Source organism: Scyliorhinus torazame, chromosome 9, assembly GCF_047496885.1.
Source record: "Scyliorhinus torazame isolate Kashiwa2021f chromosome 9, sScyTor2.1, whole genome shotgun sequence".
NCBI lineage: Eukaryota > Metazoa > Chordata > Chondrichthyes > Carcharhiniformes > Scyliorhinidae > Scyliorhinus > Scyliorhinus torazame.
The window spans coordinates 103,997,997-104,018,502 of record NC_092715.1 but is presented as its reverse complement, the minus strand read 5'-3'; the positions used below and the strand labels follow the sequence as shown (position 1 = coordinate 104,018,502).

General features: G+C 43.8%; 1 protein-coding gene across 3 annotated transcripts in view; it reads right to left on the bottom strand.

The window, feature by feature from the left end:
• rgmb (repulsive guidance molecule BMP co-receptor b) overlaps positions 1–20,506 on the bottom strand; it is a 277,533-nt gene that overhangs the window by 138,605 nt on the left and 118,422 nt on the right. For all 3 annotated transcript variants that reach the window (XM_072516359.1, XM_072516358.1, XM_072516360.1), the window contains one exon: positions 2,323–2,461. The gene's annotated coding sequence lies outside the window, so the exon portion shown is untranslated. The remainder of the gene's footprint in view (positions 1–2,322; positions 2,462–20,506) is intronic.

Genomic DNA, 20,506 nt, shown 5'->3' with positions numbered 1-20,506 from the left:
TGATGTGCACACCCAGGAACTTGAAGCGGTCAATCATCTCCACCTCAGCCCCGTTGATGAAGACAGGGTTAGAGAGGGAATTCCAGGATTTAGATCCAGTGAAGGAACAGCAAGGTATTTCCAAGTCAGGGTGTTCTCAGGTATCTGCTGACCTTGTTCTTCTAGATGGTAGTGGCCGTGGGTTTGGAAGGAATCTTGGCGAATTTCTACAGTTCATCTTCAGGCTGGTACACACGACTGCCACTGGAAGGATTGAGTGTTTGTGGAAGGGGTAGCAATCAAGCGGGTCGCTTTGTCCTGAATGGTGTAAACTTATTGAGTGTTGTTGGAGCTGCACACATCCAGACAAGTGGAGAGTAGTCCTTCACACTCCTTACGCCTTGTAGATGGTGGACAGGCTCTGGGAAGTCAGGCAGCGAGTTACTCGGCACAAGATTCTTAGCTTTTGACCTGCTCTTGTAGCCACAGTGTTTATATGGTTAGTCCAGTTCAGTTTCTGGTCAATGGAAACCCAAAGGATGTTGAAAGTGGGAGATTCATCGATGGCAATGCCACTGAATATCAAGGGGCGATGGTTAGATTATTTCTTGTAGAGGGTTGTAGCCATAAGCCTCCGTTCATACAAAATGACCAAATAACTCCCTTAAAACATGATGGGTAAAAATGCCAACCTTAAAAGCATCTGAAATTGCATGTTCAGAAAGATTTGCAAAACAGATTGGAAACAGCCTAAAAGTACAGGAAACGGCTCAGCTGCGCAGGCTGTCACCTACACCACTGATAGATTTCTACCTTTTTAGTATATAGCAAGTGTAAAAGAATAAATGGCCCAAGATTAAAATGGCTTCTTGAAATAGTTTGTTAAAATACCCACATTTCAAACAGGAGAGTAAAAAATGCTGAATCTCATGAGAAACATCAAGATAAGGAAGCTGGACGAGACCAAGGACACATTTGGCTAAGTCAAAAGTTTTTGGGCAATATTCCCAGAAACTGTTTTCATGACAACGGATAAGGTTAAGAAAGACGTATTTTCAATCACCTCATATTAAAATTTGATGGACATATATCTTAATCGAATTGAATTAACGGTGTAATAAATTTAACCCAATCACAGCCAGAAAGGGGAAAGACATTAGTGATAACAATAATCTTTAAAAAGTACGTGCCAGTTTGAACAATTCATTCCGGAATCATCTGCCTTAAACTTCTGAAGCTATTTTTTCTGCACTATCGCTTTGAACAGCCATTTTGTTTTATTTTCAACTTTTCTGTATCGTGTATTCAATTAGAAGATATATCAAGAGCTGTAATTTGTATTGAATTCAACTTGGTACTCTGTATTTGCTTGGACAAAACGAACTTTAAAAAACTGTATCTGCAAGAAAACTGATCTTTGATAAGAGACATCTGCAAACTAAATGAATAAAAGATAATTTACTTCACACATGAAGCAAGTTTCATAATCTGTCGAGTAGTGTATAAAGTGCGGTGACACATATGATATACTAACCAAAGTACAGATCTAATAACCACAAATGTCATTAAGGCCCATTCTGAACGAGACGTCAAAACCACAGAGCACAGGCATTGGTAAAAAACCCTAAGATGTCACGTGGTGGAGAAACCACAAGGTCCAAGTATATGCCGAGCGTCAGAACAGATGACTAATATGGGGTCATTCGGCCATTTGGGTCTCGGATCGAAACTATCGATAGAAAACAAGGATGCGACCCTTGCCTTGTACGTGCAGTATGCATAAATACCCAGCTCTCAGAGCATTCATCAACGAAACCTAGGACGAACATCGCAGAAGCAACCCTCGAGTTGGGAACTCAGTGACAGAAGAAGCCCTGTGGAGAGAACCTGGCCAGTTCCTGCCGGGTAATATCTATCTGAGTCCAAGTTGTGAGTCTTGGGACAATTGTAATCACTGGTGAAACATAAGAATTGCATGAATTGTGTATTTGATTGAAGTATACAATAAAACTGTGTTGAATCATAGCTTACAGTGTAGAGTGCTTGTTTGGTGCGTAAACTGTTTGGCCTCTTGCAAGAATACAGAGGCCAAGAGGGTCAACATGTTCATTGCCTGACACGTGTGGCACGAATGTTAAAGTCAAAGGAAATTACAAATGTTTGGAAATCATTCGGTCTTCATGTACACTCTGCTGTTACCAAGGGCATGTATCCAGGACAGACTCTCTTCCCAAATAAGTCAGGTGGGTGGCCTGTTTCCAAAAGTCTATTGGTACAGCTGAAATCAGCTGTTAGAAAGGAGGAGTACTCCAAAATGATAATACAAGGAAATGGTTGACTTACTTTTCAGAATTCCATCATTTGTAGATACACAGGTGACGTCTGCAGACAATCCTTCTCCATTTCAAAAGGCAATGTTGTTGGACCAGTATCATGTTTATATTTCCATTGAAAAGGCAACGTCTCAGGGTTTTCAATAGAACTGCAAAATTGATGAACAGGACTGATAAGTATGAGAAGCAACTGTATTTATTAATAAGAACTTTCGCTGCTGTGAACAACTAGAAAAAAACCTGGAAGCTAATGATGGCGTGGATTGTTTAAATACTGTTTTACCATTAGCAACATTGGTCGTTAAAATGTGATTTTAATTATCTTGAAGCAATCTTAAATCATTCTGAATGACATGAAACAGGTGGTGATTCTAATATACAATAATCAGTGCCTTAAATCAGAAATTAAACATTTAATAACCTCGATTATGATGCATCATTCCTCTATCACATTTCATCCTCTTGTTTATACATCAAGATACTCTCTTAATTCCTATTCTCTATTTAGTCCTCTCTAGGCCCATGCACAACAACGTGAACAACTAACACCAACTGTGTGGAAGCAGTTCTTTAGCTCAAGGCCTCTGATGTTGCTTTCTAAAGCAGCCAACATAGATGCATCTCAATAGTCTGTGTCAAATGTGCTTCTGGAAATTTCAATCTTTTCTTTCAAACTATGATCCTTCAGAAAAATAAATAATAATTAATCTTTAAAAAGACATAAATGCACTATGCAAATGTTCCAGATTACGTTGGAGCAGGGTATCTCACAGTGTGCCCGGTCAGATTTGTGTACATTCAGGTTTATAAAAAATTCCCACAAAATTGTTGGAAGTGCGAGCTGCAACACGGTATTGGGAACCTTTGTGAGTAACAAAATAAGCAAGTAACTATCAAATGAGATTAAAGGATTAATAAGCAAACAGAGGAAGGACAGTCAGGATGGGTGAATTGTAGTGGGGAATTCAATATCAAATCTGGTACAGAAAGAGAAATTTCAATCTTTTCTTTCAAACTATGATCCTTCAGAAAAATAAATAATAATTAATCTTTAAAAAGACATAAATGCACTATGCAAATGTTCCAGATTACGTTGGAGCAGGGTATCTCACAGTGTGCCCGGTCAGATTTGTGTACATTCAGGTTTATAAAAAATTCCCACAAATTGTTGGAAGTGCGAGCTGCAACACGGTATTGGGAACCTTTGTGAGTAACAAAATAAGCAAGTAACTATCAAATGAGATTAAAGGATTAATAAGCAAACAGAGGAAGGACAGTCAGGATGGGTGAATTGTAGTGGGGAATTCAATATCAAATCTGGTACAGAAAGAGAAATTAAGAGAGGGAAAGAAAGAGTGGATTAAGAGAGAGTAAAAAGAAAAAATGGAAAGCATTTTATATTCTGACATTTTCAACGGGCAAAATCTTACCAGAATTTGGCGAAGTGTGAGGCTCAGACTGAAAACAGGCGTGTAAATCTCCAGTTGCACAGACTCGTTTTCTATCCCCAAAAATTGAGCCTCTTAAGAAGAAAAAAGTGGGCATGGTTTAAGCCATCATTCTGACGGTATCTGATACTGCCGTCAACTGGCTCCACAGGAATCGGAGTGCCATCTTTAAAGGGCGTCCCGATCAAAACTACAGCATAACAACCCCCGGCACAGAGGTACTGGGGATTAGAGGTCCCCACCTCCCAACAATCATCAGTAGTGCTCCCCTCCCTCCCTTTCTCATCGGCATTCCTCTTCCCCCTCCAACCCTTTGACAATAGTCACCAGCAATCCCCCCACCTCCCACCCTCGACCTTCCTCTCCCAACCCCCAAACAATCCTTTCCGGCATTCCACCCCCCCCCCCACCGCCCCCCCCCCCCCCCCCCCCCCCATCGTAAGTGTCTGCTTCCCTCCCCCGAACCACACATCAATTAATGCACCTCCCACCTCCCCAATTGGGGTCCCCGCCAGTGCCTGAACCTGGTACTGCCCCAGGCACAGGTTGGTAGATACTGTTTGGCACTGTGCTAACCTGGCAGTGCCGATCTGTGCTGGGCAGCGCTAGGGCATGTACACCCGCCCCGGCAGCAATCCCCCTCGATACCCGTTGTAAACCTCGCCAACTTGATGTGGTATGAATATTTAGTGAGGGGGGGGATATGCCATGAGGCCCAGTAATAATGTTTAAATACATGGAAATCTATTCAAATGAGGTTCATGCCCATTGTGGGCATGAACCTCGTGACGTCGCTGGCGAGGAGCGGGGAAAATCGGGAAATGTGATCCCCCCAGCCAGAGACACTAAATGTAAAATGTACAGAGAGGAGTTGAAAAAGGAATCAAGATCAGCAGAGAGTAGGAGAGGGCTACCATAAATGAGAATCCAAAAGTGTTCTCTAGGCTTATAAATAGTAAAAGGAATTGGGCTGATTAGGGACCAAAAATACAATTTACACATGGAGGCAGGGGGCATGGCTGAGGTACTAAATGAATGCTTTGCATCGGTCTTTACCACGGAAGAAGTTGCTGGAAGAGGAGGTTGTTGAAATACTTGATGGGCTAAAATTTGGTAAAGAGGTGGTACCCAAAAGGCTGGCTATACTTAAATTTTATAAATTACCAGGGTTGGATCAAATCATCCCATGAATGCTGAGGGAAATAAGGATGGAAATTTCAGAAACACCAGCTATAATCTTTCAATCCTCCTTTGACATAGAGACTGTATGGTACCAGAGGATTGGAGAATTTCAAATCTTACACACTTTCAGGAGAAACCCAGAAACAATTGGCCAGTCAGTTTAACCTTGGTGATGCAAAAGCTTTTAACATCTGATAATCTGGCACAAAATTAACAGTTACTTACAGAATATGGATTAATTATGGAAAGCCATCAAGGAATTTTAAGGGCATGGAATTGTTTTTTTGAGTTTTTCATTGAGGTAACAGAAAGGATTAATGATGATAATCAAGTGGATATGTTCTACATGAACTTTCAAAAGGCATTTGATAGAACGTCACACCACAGGGTTGTCAGCAAAGGTAAAGACCATGGAATAAAAGGGACAGTGGCAGCATGGATAGGATGTTGGCTGAGTAGGAGAGAGTAGTGGCAATGGTTGTTTTAAGGACTGGTGGAAAGTACATAGTGAAGTACCCCAGGAGACAGTATTGGAGTCGTTGTTTCTGACAATCTATAGGAATGATCCAGACTTGGGTGAATTCAACACAAGTTCAAAATTTGCAGAAGGCACAAAACTTGGAAATATTGTGAATGATTAAGAGGCTAATGATGGGCGGCACGGTAGCACAGTGGGTAGCACTGTTGCTTCACTGCGTCAGGGTTCCAGGTTCGATTCTCGGCTTGGGTCACGGTCTGTGCGAAGTCTGCACATTCTCCCCGTGTCTGTGTGGGTTTCCTCCGCGTGCTCCAGTTTCCTCCCACAAGTCCCAAAAGGTGAATTGGACATTCTGAATTCTCCCTCTGTGTACCCGAACAGTCGCTGGAATGTGGCGACTAGGGGCTTTTCACAGTAACTTCATTGCAGTGTTAATGTAAGCCTACTTGTGACAATAAAGATTATTAAAATTAAAAATACACCACATGAGGACATACAGGCGGGTTGGTGGAATAGGTGGACGCACAGCGGGTGAAATTTTAATGCACAGAACTGTGAAATGATAAATTGTGGTCAGTGGAACAAGGAGATACAATAGAAAATGAAGTGTGAGCAGAGGAGCGGAGGGGTTTATCTGGACAAATCATTGAAGCTGGGACAGGATGAGAAAGCAATTAATAAGGCATAAAGGATCATCGACTTTATAAATAATGGCATGGAATAAAATAAGGATGTTACCGTAAACCTTTAAAAACCACTGGTATGTCCTCAACTGGAGTATTTTGTCCAATTTTGGGCACCGCACACGAGGAAAAATCTGATGGCTTTAGAAGGAGTGCAGAAAAGATTTCTAACAACAATTCGGAGGATGAAAGACTTCTGTTACTTGGACAGGCTGGGGTTATTCTCCTTAGGCAAGATTGAGAGGAGATTTAATACAAATGTTCACAAATGATGCAGGGTCGAGACACAGTCCATAGGGAGAAATGGTTACCAAGGTTTGTTTTTTAAATTTAGAGTACCCAATTCATTTTTTCCAATTAAGGGGCAATTTAGCGTGTTCAATCCACCCAGCCTGCACATCTTTTGGGTTGTGGGGGCAAAACCCACGCACACACGGGGAAAATGTGGGGGAAAAAGAGCCGGGATCGAACCTGGGACCTCGGCGCCGTAAGGCAACAGGGCTAACCCACTGCGCCACCGTGCTGCTTGAGAATCAGAGGTTTAAGGTGACTGGCAAAAGAAGCAATGGTGACATGAGGAAAAACCTCTTTCACACAGCAGATGGATAGAATCTGGAATGCATTATCTGGGGGTGTGGTGAAGTCAGATTCAATCATGGCTTTCTGAAGAGAAAAAAATGTGCATGGCGAAGGGAAAAAGGCAAGGAGTGGGAGTAGCTGTGTTACCCTTGCAGAGGGTCAATAGTCTCTTTCTATGATTCTGTGTATCCAGCTCATCAAAGAAAAGAGAACCCAAAGGAAATCTAGGAACAGCCAGCCCTCGGGTCAATCTGACATCATAATGTGCTGTGTGTGGAAAAATATTCCACACAAATATCTAATTTTTCAGTCATATATAATCCCAGCAGCTGTACTAAATTGGAGTTGAATCACAGGTTGTCATGATCGGCAATGATCGCCATAGAATCATAGAATTCCTATAGTGCAAAAGGAGACCATTCGCCCCTTGAGTCTGCACTCACCAGTCCACCCCGCCCTATCCCTGCAACCCCACATCCGAACCTGCACATCCCTGGACACTCATGGGCAATTTATCATGGCCAATCACCTAACCCGCACATCTTTGGACTGTGGGAGGAAACCGGAGCGCCCGGAGGAAACACACCCAGACACGGGGAGAATGTACAAACTCCACACAGTGACCCAAGGCTGGAATTGAACCGGGGTGCCTGGTGCTGCAAGGCAGCAGTGCTAAGCACTGTGCCACCCATCATCACCATTTAAACACAACCTATTCAGAAGGAAAGGGAACATGCTATGCACATAGAAACTTATTTCATGTTGTGATATGTTTTTTTGACATGTGATTAAATGAACAGTAATTCAAGCAGCCCCATCTGAGACAGCAGTTACTAGCTGTGAATCAGTGCACAGGTAGAGAATCCAGTCAAACACATAGGGCTGGAATTTCATCCTCAGGGTGGGTAATGGGAGTCGGGAATTGCCCACACACTTTCAAATACAGCATTTTCATTGTCTGTGGGTGCACATGTGTGTGTGTGCGTGTGTGGGGTGGGGGGGAGGTCTGCTGTCGGGCCAGCCATCTTGGGAAAATGTTTAAAGGCTTGACGTGCCTGGGCGAAAGCCAAGAATACATAATGAAATTTGGCCGAGAGTCCAGAAATTCATTATTCAGCTAATCACCCGAGTACCAGAAAGAACACTGTTTGATTGATAGCTCTGGCTCTCTGACCTATGCTGCCAATTTCAAAATGCTTATTTACACAAGATAAAGCGGTTTCAAGTGCTTGCAGTTTCAGTTATTAATACTTTAGAGGGTCTGGATGATTAAACTTCTATTGGGCTGTACTAAAAAGGAGGTTTGTTTTACGAAAATGGAAAATTATTAATACATGACTTTTTTAAAGCTTTTGTTTTGCACGTCCTTTGTAGCATTCAATGTAGGATTCATTGCCCGAATAGTGTACAATGGGTAAATTGGCGTGGAAGTGCCATTTATTAGCATGGAGGGCATGAGGGAGACCTTTTGCACTTATATTTCAGAAGGTTCCCTCATGCAGACTATATTTCATGACACCTCTGAGGTGCTGTGTAGCACGACTCATTGAAAGCTAGCCCAACGCCGTGAAAATTGCAGAGGACTAGGACATACCAATGGAGCCAGACACATCGGGAGTGCAGGGTACATGGTCACGACCGAAACCAGTCTGCAACCTTAAAAAGCATACTGAAAATCGGAAACCCTGTGAATGGGGTCAGGAATCCTGGAATTTGGACCCACCCACCATTTTTAAAGGGCTCCTGAGTCATCCCAACTCAGCAAAAATGCAGCTCATCGTCTTATGCAGATCATAGAAGTGGCTGACTCTATTAAACCACCCAACTGTTAAAACAGGATATAGCCTGGTGCCTTTTTAAAAAAAAAGCATTTTTCACAAACCACTGCACCTGTGTTCCAAAAAACACATGACTAACAAGTAATCTTTGTTACATGACTGCTGGAAGTACTACTTCGATGAGATTTACTCTATTGAGTTTTAAACCAACATTTCCATCAGAGGGGTTATTTGCAATGATTTATTGTCCATGAGCAAGGCCGCACTAAGTAAAGATTCTTCTGTTATATGCAGGTAATACATTTTTCATTAATTCAGTCAACACAGGAAACAGAAATTCAACACATTTGAGCACTAATCCCATTAATCAGAGTAGAAATAGCTATTGCCATCTCTGCTGAAATGCGTTATGGCACCCCATCCTGCAAATTGCTAGCAGATTAAATTCAGCCAGTCGGTTCAGTGTCCATTTCTATATGTGTTTGGAGCTTTGGGAGGGTGCCTATGTTGTGTTCATGATCTATGTACCTCTAATATACACACTAAATATGTTTTGAAATTGGAAATCAAGGTCACTGGGTACATAAATGAACATTATTTCCAAGGCCACTATTAAGGAATTCCATTTGCACTTCATAACATATTCAGCGGTCTGAGCAAAAGGTCTTTCTAATACATCTTAGAACTGCTCTTGTTACAACCGGTTTATTCTTTAGTTGATAAATTATCCATAACTATCTCAGATCTCGAACTGTGTGGGGCTAATGTTTTGCACCAGATTTTGTTGTGTGACCAGGGAAAGAATCTTTTTTTAAAAAAATACTGCCACAAATGAATTACAAAATTAATTTTAATATTTTATCCCTTCACTACCTAAGTTTTTTATTTTCCCTCCTTCCAGTTTGCCCCTATTTTTTCACTTTCCTATGAGTAAAATTGAATTGCATCTATATATCACATTTCACAACCCTCGGATGTCCTAAAGAGACAGCCAATGAAATGTAGCCACTGCAAAAATGCAAGAAATGCATCAACCAATACAGCAAATTCCCACCAACAGCAATGTATTAGTGACCTAGACAATCTGTTTCAAATCGCAATAAAAACAGAAAATGCTGGACAATCTCAGCAGGTCTGGCAACATTTGAGGAGCGAGAATGGAGCTGCCATTTTGAGTTTGGGTGACTCTTTGTCATCTTTGACGAAGTGACATCCAGACTGAAAATGTTAGCTCTGTTCTCTCTCCCCAGATGCTGTCAGACGAGCATTTTCTGTCTTTGTTTCAGATTCCAGCATCTGCAGTAATTTGCTTTTAATCAGTTTTAAGTGTTGGATGAGTGATAAATATTGGCCAGGACACCAGGGAGAACGCCTCTGCTCTTCTTCAAAATAGTGCTTTGAGAGGGGTCGCCTCTGACAGTGCAGCATTCCCTCAGTGCAGTAAACCAGATTCTGTGCTCAAGTCTCTAGAGTGGGTTTTGTATCACAGCTTTCTGGCTTGGAGGTTGGGCAGCTACTACTCAGCCCAGCTGACAAAAGGGAAAGAAGATGGCATATTTGGAGATTTGGAGATCTCGCCTCTCTTTCCAAAGGTCGGACTGATATGAGAAAAACTTTATGTCAGCCAGCAAGATGACAGGGTGTCACAAACACTGAGCAAACCATATTTCCTAACCTACACGTAATTGTAGATTCAAAGTCAGAAATATGCTGAACTATCAAACTTATTTTGAAATGCTCCCCATTTGAAAAAGAAAAATCAGGACCAAAAGAAATGATCACACTGCAATCCAGCTATAGAAGATGCAGTTTGCAAGACGGATCGATTAACTAGACAAACAGCCTCTGCTTAAGTAGTTGTTCAACGCTCATGTCATCTGTTTCTCTGGACCCCATTCCAAAATTAACAGAGGAATGAAACAAAAGAATAGTGTTCCCTGGGAATTTCACATCCCATCTGTCATTAACAAGAGGGGGGGAAAAGTGTTCTTAAAATAAATGTGAATATGGTTCAGTCTGAATGATATGACAGGTTTCTAGTTATTAAAGTATTCAGGCATTACCCTTGTGTCTGTCCCCTGGTCCCGCCTCAGGTCCCATTTTCATCATTCACTGATTCAGTACACAGGGAGTTAATATGAATCAGTCAAAACAAACCCATTAAAGATTAGGTTTCAAGATGAATATCTGACTTTGGAACAACCTTAGCTGTTTGAAATGAGTAACAAAGAAAAACATTTAAGGTTTGCAAAAGGCCTTTTCAAAATATCCAATTGTTTTGGATATTATTAGCAATCTGACAATTGGTACATTAAATACAGTAATTTAAAATGTAACTTTAAAAACATGTCCAATTTCCAAAATAGTGTAACAACTTATTTCAACTTCTTTTTAAAAAACCAAAGGCTACTGTATACTGTCAGAAGCATTACTGTAAGTGCTGGCAGCAGGAGTGGAGCTTATGTTTATACAAGGGATATCTACTGACAAAATAAGTCGTATGAAAAATTACGAGCAACTAATAAATATGATCTTGATTTGAAGCAGAATGTAAGAACAAGTTTTTATTTTAAACTTTATCTTCTGGAAGATTGTCCCCTGGTTCACCACTGACGTTAGTTATCCAGAGGTTCAGTGTAAAAACTTGCACTGGGCTTCCCCACATCAAAGTTCCAATGCTCCATGACTTAAAAGAGCAGCAATGATGTTATGGAGCATCTCCCAGACCAGAAAAAGAATGGTTCGAGTTGGAATTTCAACTTTAGCCAATTGGCACTTACCCACTTGAAAATCTAAACAAAGCCTTTGTTAAAGTTCTCATTTTGCTGCCTATGACTTGTGGAAAACAGAAATGGATCAGACTCAACACATCGGAGTGAATTTATTGGAGCTTTGGCCAGTGACTTTCAAATACAACAGGTGGAGCTGGATGTTCGATGCACATGCTCTGTCTCTGAAATTCTGATGAAGGTGCCCAGCTGAAATGTTATCCCATCTTTCTTTTTCAGATACTGACTAGTCTGTTGCGCATTTCAAGTGTGTTATTTTTTCAGGATTGAATATTAGAATATTAGGCTGGTTTAGCACACTGGGCTAAATTGCTGGCTTTTAAAGCAGACCAAGGCAGGCCAGCAGCACGGTTCGATTCCCGTACCAGCCTCCCTGAACAGGCGCCGGAATGTGGCGACTAGGGGCTTTTCACAGTAACTTCATTGAAGCCTACTCGTGACAATAAGCGATTTTCATTTCATTTCAACAAGAAAGAAAAACAAAATACTGCAGAAGCGGGAACTCTGAATAAAAACACAAAATGCTGACTTCAAGTGACGGCCATGGAGTGAGTGGTCGCACATTTGGTAGCGATCGCTCAAGATGGATTTTTTCAGTTTTTTCCCATCTGAAGGGTGTGATATTTGAGGATAAACGGTGCAGGAGTGTGTGGGGATGGTAACGCTCCTCCGGTGTGGCTGGTGCATGGATCAGCGGATGAGGAACGTCACGAGAAAGAAAGTGCAGTTGGAGCAGGAGAGTTTTCGTGATGCGCCACAGGGAATGTTGGTGGAGGACAAGGGGCACCCCCAGTGATAGATGGAACAGCTGGTGGAGTTCTTGAATAACAAGTTCCAGCAGTAGAGGAAAGAGGCCCTGGAGGACATGACCAAGATGGCGGAGCCGCTGAGATCTGAGATCGAGCAAGAGGAGCAGAGGCTGGTGTCCAAGGGCTGGGTGATTCAGAAAGTGGAGGAGGTGGTGTGTGAGCATGAGGAGCAGATTGTCTCGTTGGTGGAGGAGTTGGGAGTGATGCGGGAAAATCAGGAGAGGCTGAGGGAGGAGGGAGAAGGTCCTGGAAAATCGCTCCAGGAGGCAAAATGTGAGGATTGTTGGGTTATCTCAAGGCATTGAAAGTGTAGAGGTAGCTGTGTATGTGGCGAGGATGCTGGCGAGGTTGATGGGGGAGGGGGCCTTTGATCGGCCTTTCAAGGTGGACCCCCTTTCTGTAGCTTATGCACAAAGTTTAGGCTGTAGCATCAAGATGGCAGTTGCTTCTCCCAATATGATAAATACAGTTTTTCAAAAAGAAAGCTACAATGCATGTCAATAACATGCAGCAGCAAAGGTCCAAGTGCATTTCACCTGCTTTCCCCCTCAACCAAAATGAAGGAGCATGATGCCATGAGGTGCTGGAGGTGGGATCTGAAAGAGCAAAATAAATAAATCAGCATGACCATTGAAAGATCTGTAGTGCACACTTCCTTATGTAAAGCTGCATTATGCAAGTATCCATAGAAGAACATTTGAGGGGGCATTCCATACATTGGTTTTACACACTCTCTGGAACACTCACCAAACTAAATTATATGGCAAATCTTTGTCTGGCTTTTATTAACCATTGCTTTTTCCACAGCTATTGCTATGCTAACAGGATGGAGATTGACCCAAGATGTGGTCCATATTGATTCTAGAACATATCCAATCTCTTCACTCCTTCCTTTCCTCATGTATACTTTGAAAACCCTAAACCACCTGTTATTAAAACTTTGCACTTAACTTCCTTAAACTAAATGCAAACACAATAAGAGTTCCACTTGAACATGGTTAAAGATAATGAAAACTTGACAAATCATATTGCCAAGGGTAGGTTAATTATGGAAAGCCAGCAGATTTTTAAGGGTTTAACCAGCTTGATTGGGCTTTTTTTGTGAAGTAACAGAGCGGGGTTAAGGAGAGTAATGAGGTTGATAAGGTGTACATGGACTTCCAAAGGATTTATGACAAAGTGGCAGATCAGGCTTGTCAGGAAGGTTGAAGCTTACGGAATAAAAGGGACAATGGTAGCATAGATACAAAATCGGCTGAGTGACAGGACAAAGAGAGTAGTAAGAAATAGTTGTTTTTCAGACTGGAGTTCCCCAGGGATCACTGCTTCTCCTCGTGCATATTAATGACCCGGCCTTGACTGTGTGGGACACAAAAGTTAGAAATATTGTGAACTTTGAGGAAGTTCACAAAAATTAGCGATAGATTTCAAGATGACATAGACCAGCTGATGGAATGAGCGGATATGTGTCAGGTGAAGTTTGATGCAGGGAACTGTGAAGTGATACATATTGGTAAAAGACCAAAGAGAGGCAGGTGCAGGGTGGAGGGTGCCTGGATAGAATCAGACCTGCCATCCTGAGAACAGATCCTAGGCAGCCAAGGCGCAGGTGAGTACTGGGGATAGGTTGGTTAGAAGGCCATGGGATATGGGCATCGATGGCTGAGCCAGCATTTATTGCACATCCCTGAGGGCATTTAAGAGTCAACCACATTGCTGTGGGTCTGGAGTCACATGTAGGCCAGACCAGGTAAGGACAACAGATTTCCTCCTCTAAAGGACATTAGTGAACCAGATAATCGACAATGAGACTTTTAATTCCAGATTTTTATTGAATTTAAATTTCACCATCTGCCATGGCGGGATTCGAACCCGGGTTCCCAGAGCATTACCCTGGGTCCCTGGATTACTAGTCCCACGATAATACCACTATGCCACTGCCTCTCCTTAATAATAGCAGTGACCTTCTAGCCCTTAACCCTCACACCCTCTCATGCTGCACCCAATCCCTATGGCCCCTCATACCTTCCATGGCAACTCCATGCCAACTCATGCCCGCCAACTACTCCACAGGGCTCCTCACTCTCCATGCCAATTTATGCCCCTTGCATCCCAGTGTGCACTATGTGCATAAAGAATGAGCCATATAACAATGACATGTGTTATTCTGAGAGAAAAAATAAAGTGTCCTTTGAAAAAAATAATTGCTGTTACTAAACCTTAAGTGTCAGACAAATCATTAAAGTACAGTAATAGAGACTTCAAACACTTCACCTCTCAATCTTATCCAAACACAGAGAGACATTGGCAAAAAGAGCTCACAGACACAACAGCTTATTATAATCACTTAAAGCTGTCAAGCAAGTAACATCAACGTCAATTGTCAAACAGAATTCATGCTGAGCTCATGCTCATTGGTCTGAGCTCTCAGCCAACCATGAATAATGAGGACAGGTGGAAAACCAGATGTGTGGGGGAGGCAGATTCAATCATAGTTTTCCAAAGAGAGTTGGATAACTATCTAAAGAGAAAAAGATTGCCAGAGCTACAGGTGAACGGCAGGTTTGTGGGACGGGCTAAGTTGCTCTTACAGACAGACAGCACAAATATGGGCCGGGATTCTCCCTTTTGGGGACTAAGTCCCCACGCCCGCCGAAAAACGGGCGAGAATCACTCCGGACTTTTTCCTCGATTCAACACATCGGAGTGAATTTATTGGAGCTTTGGCCAGTGACTTTCAAATACAACAGGTGGAGCTGGATGTTCGATGCACATAGAACATAGAACATAGAAAATACAGCACAGAACAGGCCCTTCGGCCCACGATGTTGTGCCGAACCTTTGTCCTAGATTAATCATAGATTATCATTGAATCTACAGTGCAGAAGGAGGCCATTCGGCCCCCTGAGTCTGCACCAGCTCTTGGAAAGAGCACCCTACCCAAACTCAACACCTCCACCCAACACCAAGGGCAATTTGGACATTAAGGGCAATTTATCATTGGCCAATTCACCTAACCCGCACATCTTTGGACTGTGGGAGGAAACCGGAGCACCCGGAGGAAACCCACGCAGACACGGGGAGGACGTGCAGACTCCGCACAGACAATGACCCAAGCCGAAATCGAACCTGGGACCATGGATCTGTGAAGCAATTGTGCTATCCACAATGCTACCGTGCTGCCCTTAAGAACAAATAAATCTACACTATATAATTATCCCGTAATCCATGTACCTATCCAACAGGCACATGCTCTGTCTATGGAATTCTGTAATTCTGATGAAGGTTCCCAGCTGAAATGTTATCCCTTCTTTCTTTTTCAGATACTGACTAATCTGTTGCTCATTTCAAGTGTGTTATTTTTTCAGGATTGAATATTAGAACAGGGCCCCGGTGTGCGTCCCGCAGCTCTGACTGCCGGCGGGGCCCTGCTTTCCAAGCCGGGCAGCCATGCATGCGCATGCGCGCGGCGTCCCACTTCAGCACGGGCGCCGCCGACATGGCGGAGCCACACAGCGGGCCAGCGCGGAGTAAGTAGGTTCCCCCCATATCGCGATGGCCCGCTGATCGGTGGTTCCCGGTCGCGGGCCTGGCCACCGCTGAGGACCCCACAGGAGTCAGATTCCCCCCACCTCCCACCAGGACCGCCACTGCGGCCACGAGTCCGAGCTCCCGCCGGGTGTTACCAGATCTAAACCTAGCCGGCGGGCGTTCGGCCGCGGAGAATCACCGCAGAAGCCTATTTCAGCAGCCCCCGACCGGCGCCGCGGCGACCGCGATTGGCGGCGATTCTCCGGTCGCCGGAGAATCGGCAGCCCAGCGTCGGAGCGGCATGGCAGGAATTTCCCGCACCCCTGCCGATTCTCCGACCCGGGGTGGGCTCGGAGAATCCCAGCCATGGTCTCTATCTGTGCTGTGACCACTCTTATGATTCTATGCAGCATGGTAGCATTGTGGGGGCAGCACGGTAGCATTGTGGATAGCACAATTGCTTCACAGCTCCACGGTCCCAGGTTCGATTCCCGGCTTGGGTCACTGTCTATGTGGAGTCTGCACATTCTCCCAGTGTCTGCGTGGGTTTCCTCCGGGTACTCTGGTTTCCTCCCGCAGTCCAAAGATGTGCAGGGTAGATGGACTGGCCATGCTAAATTGCCCTTAGTGTCCAAAATTTCCCTTAGTGTTGGGTGGGGTTACTGTGTTATGTGGATAGGATGGAGGTGTGGACCTTGGTAGGGTGCTCTGTCCAAGAGCCGGTGCAGACTCGATGGGCCGAATGGCCTCCTTCTGCACTGTAATTTCTCTGAAAAAGATATTGAAAAGAAACAATCTCATTTGGAAACTCCAGTGAGAATAAACTAATCTCTGAATTGGTATTCTATTATTCTCAAGCCTTCCATAGGGAATTATACAGAAGCTCAACTTCCCCAAATAAGCACAACCAACTTGTTGAGTCTCTACAGTTTTTATTTCAGATGCAGAACTGCCTAAAATCTATTTGCAATGCTTAGTAGCAGGGAACATTGTCTCCTGCAGGGACCAATAATTGTGTTGTCACTAAGATTTCAGTCCAACCGGCACATGAAATTACAGTCGGACTTTGCCATTGGTTAAGAAGCATCCCATCAAATTATTTAAGAATTATTTCATGGTATGTGAGCGACACTGGCAAGGCCTGTATTTGTTGTCAATCCCCAATTGCCCTTGAGGTGGTGGTTAACCACCTTCTTGAACCACAGCAGTCCATCTGGCTGGTGCAGGTACAAATGCTGAACTTGCTAGCACGCCATCATCCAATGAAAGAATAAAAAGCACCTACAGTGCTGCTGAGAAGGAATGGTCAAAATGCCTGCCATTTGTTGACTCCTCAAAAGCTGTTGATCAGCCCAATTAAAAACTAAACATCATAATTCAAAGTCAGTTATTTGAATTAATATATACTTCCAATTCTCTTATCATGCAAACAATGATTTTGAATTAATAGAAAATTGTACACCATGTTTCCAGTATTGGGATATCTAACCACATCTCTAATTTTTCAGAGACTAAAAAGATGAAGGACCACCGAGCCAAAAACTAATACATGGAGAAAAATGCAACTAAGCATATATAAAACAAAACTTATTCTGCAAACCAGTTCCCAGAACCCTTATGTGGCCAGTTTATATGGGCAAAGTTTGTGCTGCAATCAGACTTTCACCTCAAGATTAAAACAGTGTTAGACTGTGGGAGATGAGTCTGAACATTTATAACCAAGATTCCTAGCAGGATGGCCGGCCCCTTTCTCGGCTCCAGGTTATTTTTTCAGGAAATCTTACATCCTGCGATCGATCACTCAAAAGTCAGTTTCTAAGATATTTCACCCACACCCGATACCTGTGAGCCACTGCAAATTTGGGTGTACAACATGAAACTTGCAGAGTACAGCATTTTGAGAACATTGCTGAGGAGAGCAATGCAATACTTCACATGAATTTTATTCTTGAATCTGCCATTCATAGTGGGCGAAGCTGTAGTAGTAAGCTCCCAAAATTAAATACATACTTAAAGTATCTATTTCAGAAGAGGTATAATTCCAAATAAAATAGTAAAAAGTCTTACAAATCCAGGTTAAAGTCCAACAGGTTTGTTTCGATGTCACTAGCTTTCGGAGAGCTGCTCCTTCCTCAGGTGAATGAAGAGGTATGTTCCAGAAACATATATATAGACAGATTCAAAGATGCCAGACAATGCTTGGAATACGAGCATTAGCAGGTGATTAAATCTTTACAGATCCAGAGATGGGGTAACCCCAGGTTAAAGAGGTGTGAATTGTGTCAAGCCAGGACAGTTGGTAGGATTTCGCAGGCCAGATGGTGGGGGATGAATGTAATGCGACGCTAATCCCAGGTCCCGGTTGAGGCCGCACTCATGTGTGCGGAACTTGGCTATAAGCTTCTGCTCGGCGATTCTGCGTTGTCGCGCGTCCTGAAGGCCGCCTTGGAGAACGCTTACCCAGAGATCAGAGGCTGAATGCCCTTGACTGCTGAAGTGTTCCCCGACTGGAAGGGAACATTCCTGCCTGGTGATTATCGCGCGATGTCCGTTCATTCGTTGTCGCAGCGTCTGCATGGTCTCGCCAATGTACCTCGCTTCGGGACATCCTTTCCTGTAGCGTATGAGGTAGACAACGTTGGCCGAGTCGCACGAGTATGTACCGCGTACCTGGTGGGTGGTGTTCTCACGTGTAATGGTGGTATCCATGTCGATGATCTGGCACGTCTTGCAAAGATTGCCATGGCAGGGTTGTGTAGTGTCGTGGTCACTGTTCTGAAGGCTGGGTAGTTTGCTGAAAACAATGGTTTGTTTGATGTTGCGCGGTTGTTTGAAGGCAAGTAGTGGGTGTGTGGGGATGACCGTGGCAAGATGTTCATCTTCATCGATGACGTGTTGAAGGCTGTGAAGAAGATGTCGTAGTTTCTCCGCTCCGGGAAAGTACTGGACGACAAAGAGTATTCTGTCGGTTGAGTCCCATGTTTGTCTTCTGAGGAGGTCGGTGCGTTTTTTTGCTGTGGCGCATTGGAACTGTCGATCGATGAGTCGAGCGCCATATTTGTCCTTTGTCCAGGTCGTCCTTTGTCCTACTTGCCTTCAAACAACCGCGCCCTTTGTCGTCCAGTACTTTCCCGGAGCGGAGAAACTACGACATCTTCTTCACAGCCTTCAACACATCATCGATGAAGATGAACATCTTGCCAAGGTCATCCCCACACCCCCACTACTTGCCTTCAAACAACCGCGCAACCTCAAACAAACCATTGTTTGCAGCAAACTACCCAGCCTTCAGAACAGTGACCACGACACCACACAACCCTGCCATGGCAATCTCTGCAAGACGTGCCAGATCATCGATGGATACCACCATTACACGTGAGAACACCACCCACCAGGCACGCAGTACATACTCGTGCGACTCGGCCAACGTTGTCTACCTCATACGCTGCAGGAAAGGATGTCCCGAAGTGTGGTACATTGGCGAGACCATGCAGACGATGCGACAACGAATGAACGGACATCGCGCGACAATCACCAGGCAGGAATGTTCCCTTCCAGTCGGGGAACACTTCAGCAGTCAAGGGCATTCAGCCTCTGATCTCCGGGTAAGCGTTCTCCAAGGCGGCCTTCAGGACGTGCGACAACGCAGAATCGCCGAGCAGAAACTTATAGCCAAGTTCCGCACACATGAGTGCGGCCTCAACCGGGACCTGGGATTAGCGTCACATTACATTCATCTCCCACCATCTGGCCTGTGAAATCCTACCAACTGTCCTGGCTTGACACAATTCACACCTCTTTAACCTTGGGTTACCCCATCTCTGGATCTGTAAAGATTTAATCACCTGCTAATGCTCGTATTCCAAGCATTGTCTGGCATCTTTGAATCTGTCTATATATGTGTTTCTGGAACATACCTCTTCATTCACCTGAGGAAGGAGCAGCGCTCCGAAAGCTAGTGACATCGAAACAAACCTGTTGGACTTTAATCTGGTGTTGTAAGACTTCTTACTGTGCTCACCCCAGTCCAACGCCAGCATCTCCACATCAAAGCTAGCATAAAAGAAGATAGTGGTTGTTGGAGGCCAGTCATCTCAGCCCACGGGCATCACTGCAGGAGTTCCTCAGGTCAGTGGTCTAGGCACAACTAAATTCAGCTACTTCATCAATGACTTTCCCTCCATTATCAGGTCGGAAGTGGGGCTATTGGCTGATGTACTCAGTGTTCCGTTCCATTTGCAACTCCTCAGATACTGAAGCAGTCCATGTCGACATGCAGTTGGACAACATTCAGGCTTGGGCTGATCAGTCCTTCATAACGTTCAAGTTATAAGATCTGAATGTCCCCAACACGACAGAGTCAAGAAGTTAACTTACCACCACCTTATCAAGGGCAATCATGGACCACCAATGCCGATCCAGTGGCTTGCCAGTGTTATCCACGGCATTGAATGGTTTTTAAAAAACTCAGTTCGCACACCACGATGGCATCCAGTGTGATTTACAGCAGAACTGTGCATATCAGGTGCCATTTTTGTTGCTGAACGGTACCCATAGTGTCCAAATGATAAATGCTATCGATGTCAATTCTGTGCCCTTTATCTTTATAATGTGTGTAGGTGTTTGTACCTGTACATATGCAAAAGATTCAAATAAGGGAACCAATAATATGTAGAACTGGAGGCTTTTCACAATTCAGTGCTGAGGTTTCATTCGCACACCTGGTAGAAAATTTTCAACCAGCCCCAAATCACAGCTCCTGTCACATTAACAACGGTATTTTCAATTGACTGAGCACAATGCATTAAAGTCTAATTGAGGATAGCCACAAAAAGAGCTCGAACAACATGCATCAACCAGTCATCTGTTTCATTGCGTCGGTAGTAATGGAGAGCTCCTAACAGCTTAACTTGCTGC